Here is an 11,420-nt window from a genome sequence, read left to right as displayed (position 1 = left end):
TTGGCATGTCACATTATGCCAAATTTATAAACACATTCATGCATGCTCCTTTTTCCAGAATTTGACTGTAATTAGCAAAAAAAAAAGAAAACATTTTTCCCAGATGTCTTCACCTAAAGACCCTGTTCTGAGGCCAGGAATGTGTTTTGCACATGTTGCCATTCTGCGAGGTCAACTCCGTAATGGTCAGTGCCTGGTAGCAGCTCACCTCCACAAAGTTCCTTTAAGGAGACACCTCAGATTTTAAAGGGGTTCTAGGTACAGCGATAATAAGATCACATTTTTTCCCCATGTTCCTTTGTATGATAATTGAGGAGCCAGTTCTTGAAAGGCCACTGTTTAAGCCTGTCCTGCTGGGAGGTGATGGAGTAAGTTAGAGTTGATGGACTAGAGAGATATTCCTATAAAAGCATCTTCCCTGGGGTGGTAATTTTTAAGAGATGGAAACTTGAATCAATGTTGAGGGAAAAAATAATAATGACTCATTTTTCCATCTTTTCATGTTGTGCTTCATTTTGCAAGGTTGCCTTATTAAAGAGAATTTAACTGATAGGTTTCAGGAGGACAAATTGCTCATTAATTGTGGAAGAAATACCCTTACAGCAAAGAGTGAATGGATTCATATTCTATAAAACATGACTGTTCACGAGCTGTGAGGAGGTCACTTCCCTATAAGAAACATCCACATACAGATCAGATTGCAAATACTTTTGCCCGATCTTTGCTGCCATACTGCTTGTTTGTTTTAATAGAGTAGCGTAGCCTAGAAACAGGCCCTTCAGCCCACTGTGTCGGGCCTATTGATAATAATCCCACTTGCTTGCATTATTTTCAAATTCCTTTACTTATTCAAATACCTGTCCAGATATGCCTTAGGTATCACTGCTCCTGCCTACACCACCACCTCTGGTAGCTCACTCTGGAGACCAACTAATCTTTGTGCAAAAACAAAAAAAAATCCCTCACACCCACTTTAGAACTCTGTTCTCTCACTTTAAACCTACATGCTCTAGCTTTAGCCACCCCTGCTAAAGGAATCAGACACTGGATATTTATCCTATTTTGTATAAATGAATGTCACCTCTCAGTCTCCTTCAGTCCAGGGAACACAGACCCAGCCTATCCAATTTCGCCTTATTACTCAACTCCTCCAATCTAGGTTTCATCCTTGTGAGTATTTTCTGCACCCGTTCCAGCTTAATCACATCCTTCCTATAATGTTGCTGGTCCTTTTTGCGCCTTGTGACACTTTGAGCGGCATTTTTGCCGTTTCCTAACACTTGTCTGTTTTTTTTTACAGAGGCGAAGCTGAACCCAGCACCAGAAAGGGGCCAGCCGGACGGATTCGAACCTGGGACCAAAGTCCAGTGTTGATGCCACTATGCCACTGGCCTGTTCCTATAGTGTTGTGTCCAGAAGCACTCAGTCTTCAAATTTCTCTATTCTATCCAGCATGATTTCTCCTTCATATTTTTTTTCCTCATCTTACTGCTTACTACCCAGTTAACTTCCCATTTTTCTTTCCAAGTTCATTTTATTTTAAAATTAGACGTCACACTTGTTTTATTTATATTCAATTTCCTTTTACACTGGGAGGGTACAGATTGATTGTAGCCTGCTTCATTCTTGTCAGGAATCCGATTATAAACTGATCATTTTGAAACCTGCACTTTATAAGATGAAGTCTGTACATGGAAACCCTTCCAGAGTGCTTGAAGGGTTTACATTTTATCTGTAAAATCAAGATCAGTTACTCTCAGTATATTATTTGACAAATCACTGAGATGGGCGGCCTGTTGCCAAAATTAATCAATATCAATAGGAAGGTTCCACAGCTGACAGCAAAGTCCAAAAGAAAGCAAGTGATGAAAAGGAGAACAAACTGAACAAGGCTGCAGGCAGACTGCTGGAAGGGACTTCCCCGACAGTGACAGAAGAAAAATTTGTGTACAAGATGATGAGGCATAGACTGAGCAGATAACCAGAGGCTTCTTCCCAGGGTGGAAATATCTAGTACAAGGGGATATAATTTTAAAGGGACTGGAAGAAAGTGTAGTTGGGTATGTCAGAAGTATGTTTTACACAGAGAATGGTAGATGCGTGAAATGCTCTACCAGGGGTGGTATAGAGGCAGGTGCATTGGCTACATATAAGAAATTCTAAGATAAGCACATGTTTAATGGGAAAATGTAGGGCTATGTAGGAAGGAAGGGTTAGATTGATCTCAGAGCAGGTTAAACATTGTGAGCCAAAAGGCCCGGAACTTTGCCATAATGTCTATGTTCTATGTATACCTTCGCACCAATACATTTTGCTTTCCATCTTTAATTGTAGTATTTAGAAGTAGAATTGATAATAATAAATTAGCACAACATTAACAAGCAAGTGAAAGTGTAGTGTGGATCTGGAATTCCGCTGTCCTTCAATGGTGTGTGGAATTGGCATTAGAGTGGCGTAGCAGTGACTGTTCAGGTGCTACTGAAAGGTGCTGCACTTTTCTTTGACATTGCCCATTATCAAGGATGAATCCAGCAGAAAGAAAAGAGGGAAAGAAGGGTCAGCTGAAGGAAGGTGAGGACTATGGACAGTGGTCAGATTGGAAAGGAAGACAAGTATCTGAGAGTTGGGGAGGAGTCCTAGGTTGCGAGAATTTGGTATTTACTGGGGAAGTATATAACCCAAAAGGATTAAGACCTGGAAAAGGATTTCCAATAAAGTTTAGTGCCTGGTTTGGGAGTGGCCATGGAGTGGACAATGATTGATGGAGGGGATCAGAGAGTCTGAGGATCAGAGATTCAGGAAGTAAATGTGTAGCTGTGTTGGTGTTTGTGTCCAGATCAATAAGGGTCTGACAGGGATCCCAATGCTGTAATGGTACAACAGGACCATGATGCTCTAAGAGGACTTTGCACTGGATACAAAGTTATCACATGTACACCTGATGTAGGAAGTCCTATATGGCATGCCCAAAGTGAAAATTAAAGCTTTCTGCCATGGAATTTCAAGATCCTTTTCTTTATATTTGGCGATTTCATGTCATTAGAAATAAATATTGTTCTAGCTGCTCCCAAAGAACTTAAAGTCATTCGAGATTTCTAATCTCAAAAATATTCTAATTGTTTGCAAAATACAATTTAAGCAATTCGCTTCTGTAAACAGCAGTGCAATGAAACCAGGAAAGAGGAAAATTATCATAAATTTACACTGGTATTAAAGAAGACATTTTGAAAAGCAGCTTCTACAGTAAATGCACTTTTGCAATGTACCTCATCACAGATCTCCACAACCCAGAACATACCCTATAATAATCTACCACCAGGTTTCGGTATAGCTCAATCCTGGAAAGTGAAGTGAGACTCAAGCCTTTGGCCCCATCAGCACTGGCCGGATTAGAAGATGGTGCCGGAAAGGTACAAAGATGAACAAAAGTAGAGAACTTTCCATGCTGCAGCTCATTGCACTGGGATGCAGATAGTCCCAGCCCTGCAGCAAATCATGCAGATATTGAGTGTCTATAGTACTTAAGTGCTTCAAAATGATTATGGAACTATTCCATCTTTAAAATAAAACTCGCATCTAAAATGTAATTTGTACATGACAAGTGAAATGGTAGCATATAGTGAAGTTCAAGATAAATGCTGCCCATGCCAATGCCACAACAGCACTGTGCCTGCTCAGTATTACTTGATTAATCCTCCAATATCTCAGCTTCCCTACAGTTAATAAAATTACACCTAAATGTTTCATTCAGCCCAAACAGTCCATGTCAGTATTTATTCTCAACCAATGCCTCTTTCATTAACTGACTCTCCCAAATAACCAATTAACCCTTCTCCTTGCTTAAAATGCATCCATATAATTAGACTGAAGATTCTCCTTTTATTGTAAAATTAACACTCTCCAAGTCTGAGTTTTCTATCGTGCATCTATCAGTAATGCAGTTCCCACCGCATCAGTCACATTTCTAAAATGGCAAAAAAATCAGCTGATGTTTCTTACCATTACAATTTTCAGATTGCACCCCCTCTTCTGCAGTTTGAATTTGCTTTTGCTTTTCTACTGTATCTACTTTTCACAATTTAACATTCAAAGGAATAGTTTCCGTTAAATGTAATGTTACACCATGAGCCTTGGACATTATCAAGAGATTTAGAACGGTGGAACGTAAAAAATTGAACATAAAAGGGTTATGGGGCCAGTAACTGGTGTCCACGAGACCATAAGAAATAGGAGAATATTAGGCCTTTCAGCTCACCTAGGCTGCTCCACCATTCAATCACGGCTGTTGTATTTTTCCCTCTCCATCCCATCTCCTGCCTTCTACCCATATCTTTGACACCCTTAATAATCAAGAACCGATCAACTTCCATCTTAAATATACCCAGCTGTCTGTGGCAATGAAGTCCATAGAATCACCGCTTTGGCTAAAGAAATTTCTCCACATCTCTGTTCTAAATGGAACTCCTTTTATTCTGAGGCTAGGCTCTTCTGCCACTGTTGAAAAAAGTCCTTTCCACATCCACTCTATCTGGGGCTTTTAATACCTGGCAGTGTTCAATGAGATGCTCCTTCATCCTTCTAAACTCCAACAAGTACATTGAACATAGAACAGTACAGCACAGGAATAGTCCATTCGGCCCACATTGTTGTGCTGAACCAACTAAAAAACAAATCAAACACTAATCCTTCCTTCCTACCTGCGTCTCAATATCACCAAGACCAAGGAGATGGTGGTGGACTTTAGGAGATCTAGGCCTCATATGGAGCCAGTGATCATTAATGGAGAATGTGTGGAGCAGGTTAAGACCTACAAGTATCTGGGAGTGCAGTTAGACAAGAAGCTAGACTGGACTGCCAACACAGATGCCTTGTGCAGGAAGGCACAGAGTCGACTATACTTCCTTAGAAGGTTGGCGTCATTCAATGTTTGTAGTGAGATGCTGAAGATGTTCTATAGGTCAGTTGTGGAGAGCGCCCTCTTCTTTGTGGTGGCGTGTTGGGGAGGCAGCATTAAGGAGAGGGACGCATCACGTCTTAATAAGCTGGTAAGGAAGGCGGGCTCTGTTGTGGGCACAGAACTGGAGAGTATGACATCGGTAGCAGAGCGAAGGGCGCTGAGTAGGCTACGGTCAATCATGGAAAACCCTGAACATCCTCTGCATAGCACCATCCAGAGACAGAGAAGCAGCTTCAGCGGCAGGTTGCTATCGATGCAATGCTCCTCAGACAGGATGAAGAGATCATTACTCCCCAATGCCATCCGGCTTTACAATTCAACCGCCGGGGTTAGGACTGAGCTTAAGTTACCATTCAATGTATTTTAGTAAACTATTTAAGAACTTTTAAAAAGCTATTTATTAATGCTTTTTGAGAGGGTGATTTTAGATGCATATCATATTATACTGAGTTAAGTATTGTATGTAATTAGTTTTGCTACATAAGTGTATGGGACATTGGAAAAAATGGTGAATTTCCCCATGGGGATGAATAAAGTATCTATCTATCTATCTATCTATCTATCTATCTATCTATCTATCTATCTATCTATCTATCTATCTATACCATGTCTATATCCCTCCATCTTCCTCCATGTGCCTATCCAAACGTCTCTTAAAAGCCACCAATGTATTTGCCTCTACCACCATACCAGGCTGCACATCCCAGGCATCCAACACTCTCTGAGTAAAAAAACTTACCCCCACATCCTCCTTGAACCTACAGGTCCAGAGTCATGACATGCTCCCCATACATTAACCCTTTCATGCTTGGGATCATTCCCACAAATGTCCTTTGGAATCCTTTTCTCTGCCAGAACAACTTTCCTTGAAAATAAGATCCAGAACTGCTCACAATTCCCCAAGTGTGACATGACCAATGTGTTATAAAGCCTCAACACTCCATCTTTGTTTTCATATTCTAGTGCTCTGGAAATGAATGCTAACATTGTATCTGCTTTCCCTATAGCAACTTAACATGCAAGTTAACCTTTTAGGGAATCCTTCACAAGGACTCTCAAGTTCTTTTACACCTCCAATTTCTGAATTCTTTCCCCATTTAGAAAATAGTCTCCGCCTTTCTTTTTTCTACCAAAGTGCATGACCTTACACTTCTCGATGCTGTCTTTCATGTTCCATTTCTTTGAATATTCTCATAATCTGTCCAAGTACTTCTGCAGACTCTCTGCTTCCTCAGCACTACCTGTCACTCCAGCTGTCTTTATATTATCCACAAGCTTGACCACAAAACCATCAATTCCATCCTCCAGGTGATTAACAAATAACATGAAGAGTAGTAGACACTCTACTCATACCTGTGGAACACCACAAGGCACTGGCAGCCAACCAGAAATGGTCCCCTTTATTCCCACACTTTGGCTGACCGGCAGAACGCAATATTCTGCCCATACTAGCATCTTTCCTGTAATACAATGGGCACCTACCGTATTTTATTTAGCTGCCTCATGAGTGGTACCTTGGCAAAGATTTCTTGAAAATCCAAATAAACAACATCCACTAACTTCCCTTTGTTTATTCTGCCTGTTACTTCCTCAAAGAATTCCAACAGATTTATTAGGCAAGATCTCCCCATAAGGAAACCATTCTAACTTCTGCCTGTTTTATCATGGTGCTTTGAAATACTCCAAAACCTCAACCTTAGTAATGGACTCTAACACCTTATCAACAACTAAATTTAGGTTAAGTGTCCTATAATTTCCTGCCTTTTGCCATACTTCCTTCTTAAAGAGTGAAGTGACATTTGCAACTTTCCAATCCTTAGAATCATTTCTGACTCTAGTCCTTCTCAAAATATTGCTGCTAATGCCTTGATAATCTCTTCAGCCATCTCTTTCAGATCCCTGGTGTGTAGTCCATCAGATCCAGGTGACTTACAACATCTACCCTCAGACCTTTCAGCTTCCCAAGCACCTTCTCCTTAGCAGTCACGATTACATTCACTCTGCGCCTTGACACTCTTGGATTTCTGACACATTACTGTTATTTTCCACAGTGAAGTTTGAGATAAAATACTTACTCATTTTATCCGCCACTTCTCTGTTCCCCAATTCAATTTCTCCAATGTCATTTGCCAGCGGTTCAATATCCACTCTTGCATTCTTTTTACTCTTTATATATCAGTAAAAGCTTTTCTTGCCCTCTTTTGTATTATTAGATCACTTCCATTCATAGTTCAACTTTTCTCCCCTCCTTGCTCTTTTAGTTGTCTCTGTTCTTTATTAAAAGCTTTCCAATCCTATACTTCTCTTCTAATATTCCTATATTGCTCTTCCGCTTTTGTGTTTTTATGTCGGATCCATTTTGTTTCTGGCTGCAAAGCCTAAAGCTCAAGACAGGCCTGAAGATCACCGTGGAACTCTGTTAGAGGGCTTTTTGTGCAAAGTCCAAATGAATCAGTCAGCACATAACCATCTCTTGACAGCTGCAGAAAGAAATGTGGAGTTTGTAGCCTCTAGAAACTCAGAACTTATATCTACAATTCCAGAGCTGTTCTTTGATATATTATAACTTCTCTCACAGATCATCCAGCAAAAAAAAACTTTTTACAATGCTACAAGAAACTGGAGGGACCAACTCTTACCTGCATGCAACCAGTGAGAATGGCACAATGGCTTGTTATTTTCCTGATAGCAATAGGCACACTGCCTAGCTGCAGCATGGAAATAGGATATAAAACACATACATATTTTCAAAATGAATTTTGTACTTTTTAAATTAGAATAAAAACTTTCAAACTGGTGTCCTTTGTATACATGTTGCTACACAACTCACAGGTCCTTTTCCAGTGCAAAATGGGTAGAAATATTTTCTTATAGAAGCAACATTTCTATAATAGTCAATGTACCGTTATTTTAAGAGTACTCTATTTACTGTTGAGCCACAAGCCTATTTTTTTTTACTGAAAATGAACTGGCCCCAATTTCTAAGTGAGTGAGTTCGGAGTGAATGTTTACTTTTTAAGTAGGCATTTAAAACATGCAGTTGGTTCAAAAGAGATATTATTACCTCCACTAAACTAACAAATAAAACAAATGAAATATAACAATATTCTAAGAGAGATGTTCTTAAACATACTGTAACTTTCTGGAAAATGTCTGGTTATTAAATATATCTATCTCAAGTTGAACAGGGTATATATTCTTCCTGCAAGAGGCCATTATGAACCAGTCTTCTGACTTCATTAGTATATTAGCTTTCAGTTGCAGGTACCAGAAGTGGTCCAGGTATGAGAGGCAACTCACCAGTTGCGATGGTTGGTGATGAGGAGTAGGATTTATCAGCTGGGACATCTGAATGCTCTGGGGTGAGGATGGATGGGGTGGTGGATGTGTGAGGCAAACAGGAGGAAGCAAATGCACAAAGCTTCCTCTCTGCGACATGAACAGGGAGTCAGAAACAGCTTCTCCTTTTCCTGGCTTCAAATTTTGCTGTTAGCTCCAGCAGTACTTTTAAAGTTTGTGTGTAGTAATATGGCTGAATAAATTGATGCATGCAATGCTCAGTTGACCCCGTCAGCAAAGAGATATGAAACACATATAATGGTGACTACTTTTAGTCATTGGGATTAATTTAGTCAAGATTGCATTAAAATTTGCCCCATATACAACACTGGACTCTCCAGAAACCCCTTCAAGCAGAAGCAACAGGTCCACTTTCTAACTCAAGAGTTTTATTTTGAAAGAGGAAATGACAAAAATAGAATGAAGACTGCTTTCAAAAATATTGCTGATCAAGACTGTTTACTTTGGGATTAAGTTGGACCAATATATTACATTACAATTTTACACCAATTTTAAGCCTTGTTGGTCTTTCAGAAAAAAAAGCATATTTATGCTTTTGGGCATGGATGTAAGCCATTCATACATAAATATTTAATTACTTTCTTATAATTATAGAAAATGCTTCTTAATTGTTAACAAGGAAATTAGTAAGAGGGAATGTGTTTGCTATAGTATATATGGTAATTAGCATCTATGTAAAATGGTTTATCCAACTAATTAAGTAAAAGACATGAAAAATTTTGAAACCAATATCACTTCTTAGATAATGTCTCATGATTGAGGATGATTCTGTATTACCTGGGTGGCTACAGAGTCAATATTAGAATTGTGGATTCCTCCACTAATGGCATAGGAGGTGACTGAGACGCTGGATAGATGGATGATTTGTGAGGTGGTGTATTCCATCTGTCACCTACACAGGTTCTGGTTGCTCCCAGTATTTAGATCTGAGGTTCTCAGCACCATCTTGTATGGTCTTTCTCCACTCTGTGGCACAGAGATTCCCAGGTGGTAATATAATACTTCAAGGCAGCTTTGAGAACACCTTTGAATCTTCCTTTGTCTGCCTAATCCCTATCTTCATCTCCTCTCTGATGCATCATCAATAACTCTCGGAGACGTGAGGCGAGGTATAGGCTTTTATTGGCTGGAAGAAAGAACAAGCAGCAATTGACCATCACACTACATCCTGGAGACTGAGGCCGGGGCTGTGTCTCCAATCACCTTTATACCGGGGTCCGTGGGAGGAGCCACGGGCAGTGGGAGGAGCCACAGGAGCAGTCAGCAGAGGGGGGCGTGTCCAGACAGGTATATGTAGTTCACCACACTCTCTCAACATAATACCGTGTCTGCTTTGGGATTCTGTTGTCAGGCATGGGTAGCCCAATAGAGCAGACTAACTGTATCTAGGGTTTCAGCGATGGAGTTGCTGGCCTGGGAGAGGACCCTGATGTCATCTCACATCTTTCCAGTAAATTTGAAGATTCTGTGGAGGCAGCATTGATGGCATATCTTATTACGCTTTGAAAAACCTGCTGTAGGTAATCCAGGTTTCAAAATATAGAGGGCTAGGGTCACTGCTGCTCAGTGAATCATGAATTTTGTGTCACACTTAAGGTCTTCATCTACAAATAACTTTTTCTCCATCAGCCAAAGGCTGTGGTGGTGTATTGATCTTGAATAATGATGTATTTTATCATTGATGGCTACCTTCACTGAGATCTGGCTCCTGAGAAACAGTAAGTTGCCCATGTTAAACAGGGTTTTTCTTGAACCAGAATAATGCACACAAAATGCTGGAAGAACCCAGCAAGACAAGCAGCATCTATGGAAACGAGTAAAGAATTGATGTTTCAGACCAAAACCCCTCATCAGGATCTCAGCCTGAAACAATGACTGTTTATTCTTCTCCAAAGATGCTGTTTAGGTAATTTGGATTTCCAGTATCTGCCGAATCTTGATTAAGCCTGAACCTTTATTGTCAGTGGGTATTGTGATGCAACAGATATAGGTTTGCAGAGAACCTTGGTCCCGCTGATATTGAATATATAGCCCATCCACTCAATGATTTGTTGCATGAGTTGATGAAGCCCTGTAACTTGGCCTGTATGCATGCATGAACAGACATGTCATCTGCATACAACAATTTGACTACAGATCTGATTCGCTAGCAAATATAGCTTTGCACAATGCTTTTAGTTTTTCATGATTTGTAATAAAATTTATTAATGCATTCTTTTTTTACAATTACTCTTGTTTAATGCATTCCCAAATAATATTAGTTACACCAGAATTAAAGCATTAAATATAATTGTCCAAATTAAGTGCATTTCATCACTCATCCTTACTCTCACCACAGTCTACTCTCTTCTCATTTGGAAATTCAGTTCAAAAGGTTAATAGAACTAAGCAGAGTTACTAGTGCACTTAATTAAAACTTTAATGCGTTGGAATCCATTGCCACATAAGCAGCAAAATGAGCTTTGATGAAGTTTTATCTTCCCCATGCCACACAGACATTGGATGCCTTCTGCTCGTGATGAAGCAAACATTACAAGCCTACGAAAAGCACAGTCCAAGCAGAAGAAGCCCTTCCCACAATGGAGCTCATCACAGGAAAGCAACATCCATCATCAAGGACCGCCAACCATCCAGGCCATGCTCTCTTCTCTTCTGCTACAATCAGGAAGAAGGTACAGGAGCCTTAGGTCCCACAACAACAGGCTCAGGGACAGTTATTACCCCTCAACCATCAGGTTCTTCAACTAGAGTGGATAACATCACTCACCTCAACATTTTGTTGATGTCACAACCTATAGACTCACTTTCAAGGACTCTACAACTCATAATCTCAATATTGCTTTTTTGTTATTATTATTATGTTTTTCTTTTTGTGATTTTCATTGATTTTACCGTGTTGTATATGGTGACATGAATATACTTTGGTAATAAATTTACTTTGAACTTTGGACCTTGTCATCTTATCTCTGGAAGAAGTGAGGGGTGCTAAGTTCAGTGCCAAACCTTGTTGCCAGTTTTATTCGTTGAAACTGGCTGCCGCTATTGAACTCAAGCTGTCGGTAAGGTTCCGAATGGACCGAGCATACACTGCGTTCATCTCTCA

This window comes from Hemitrygon akajei, chromosome 22 (assembly GCF_048418815.1).
Source record: "Hemitrygon akajei chromosome 22, sHemAka1.3, whole genome shotgun sequence".
NCBI classification, from domain to species: domain Eukaryota; kingdom Metazoa; phylum Chordata; class Chondrichthyes; order Myliobatiformes; family Dasyatidae; genus Hemitrygon; species Hemitrygon akajei.
Note: the sequence above shows the minus strand (reverse complement) of the source record.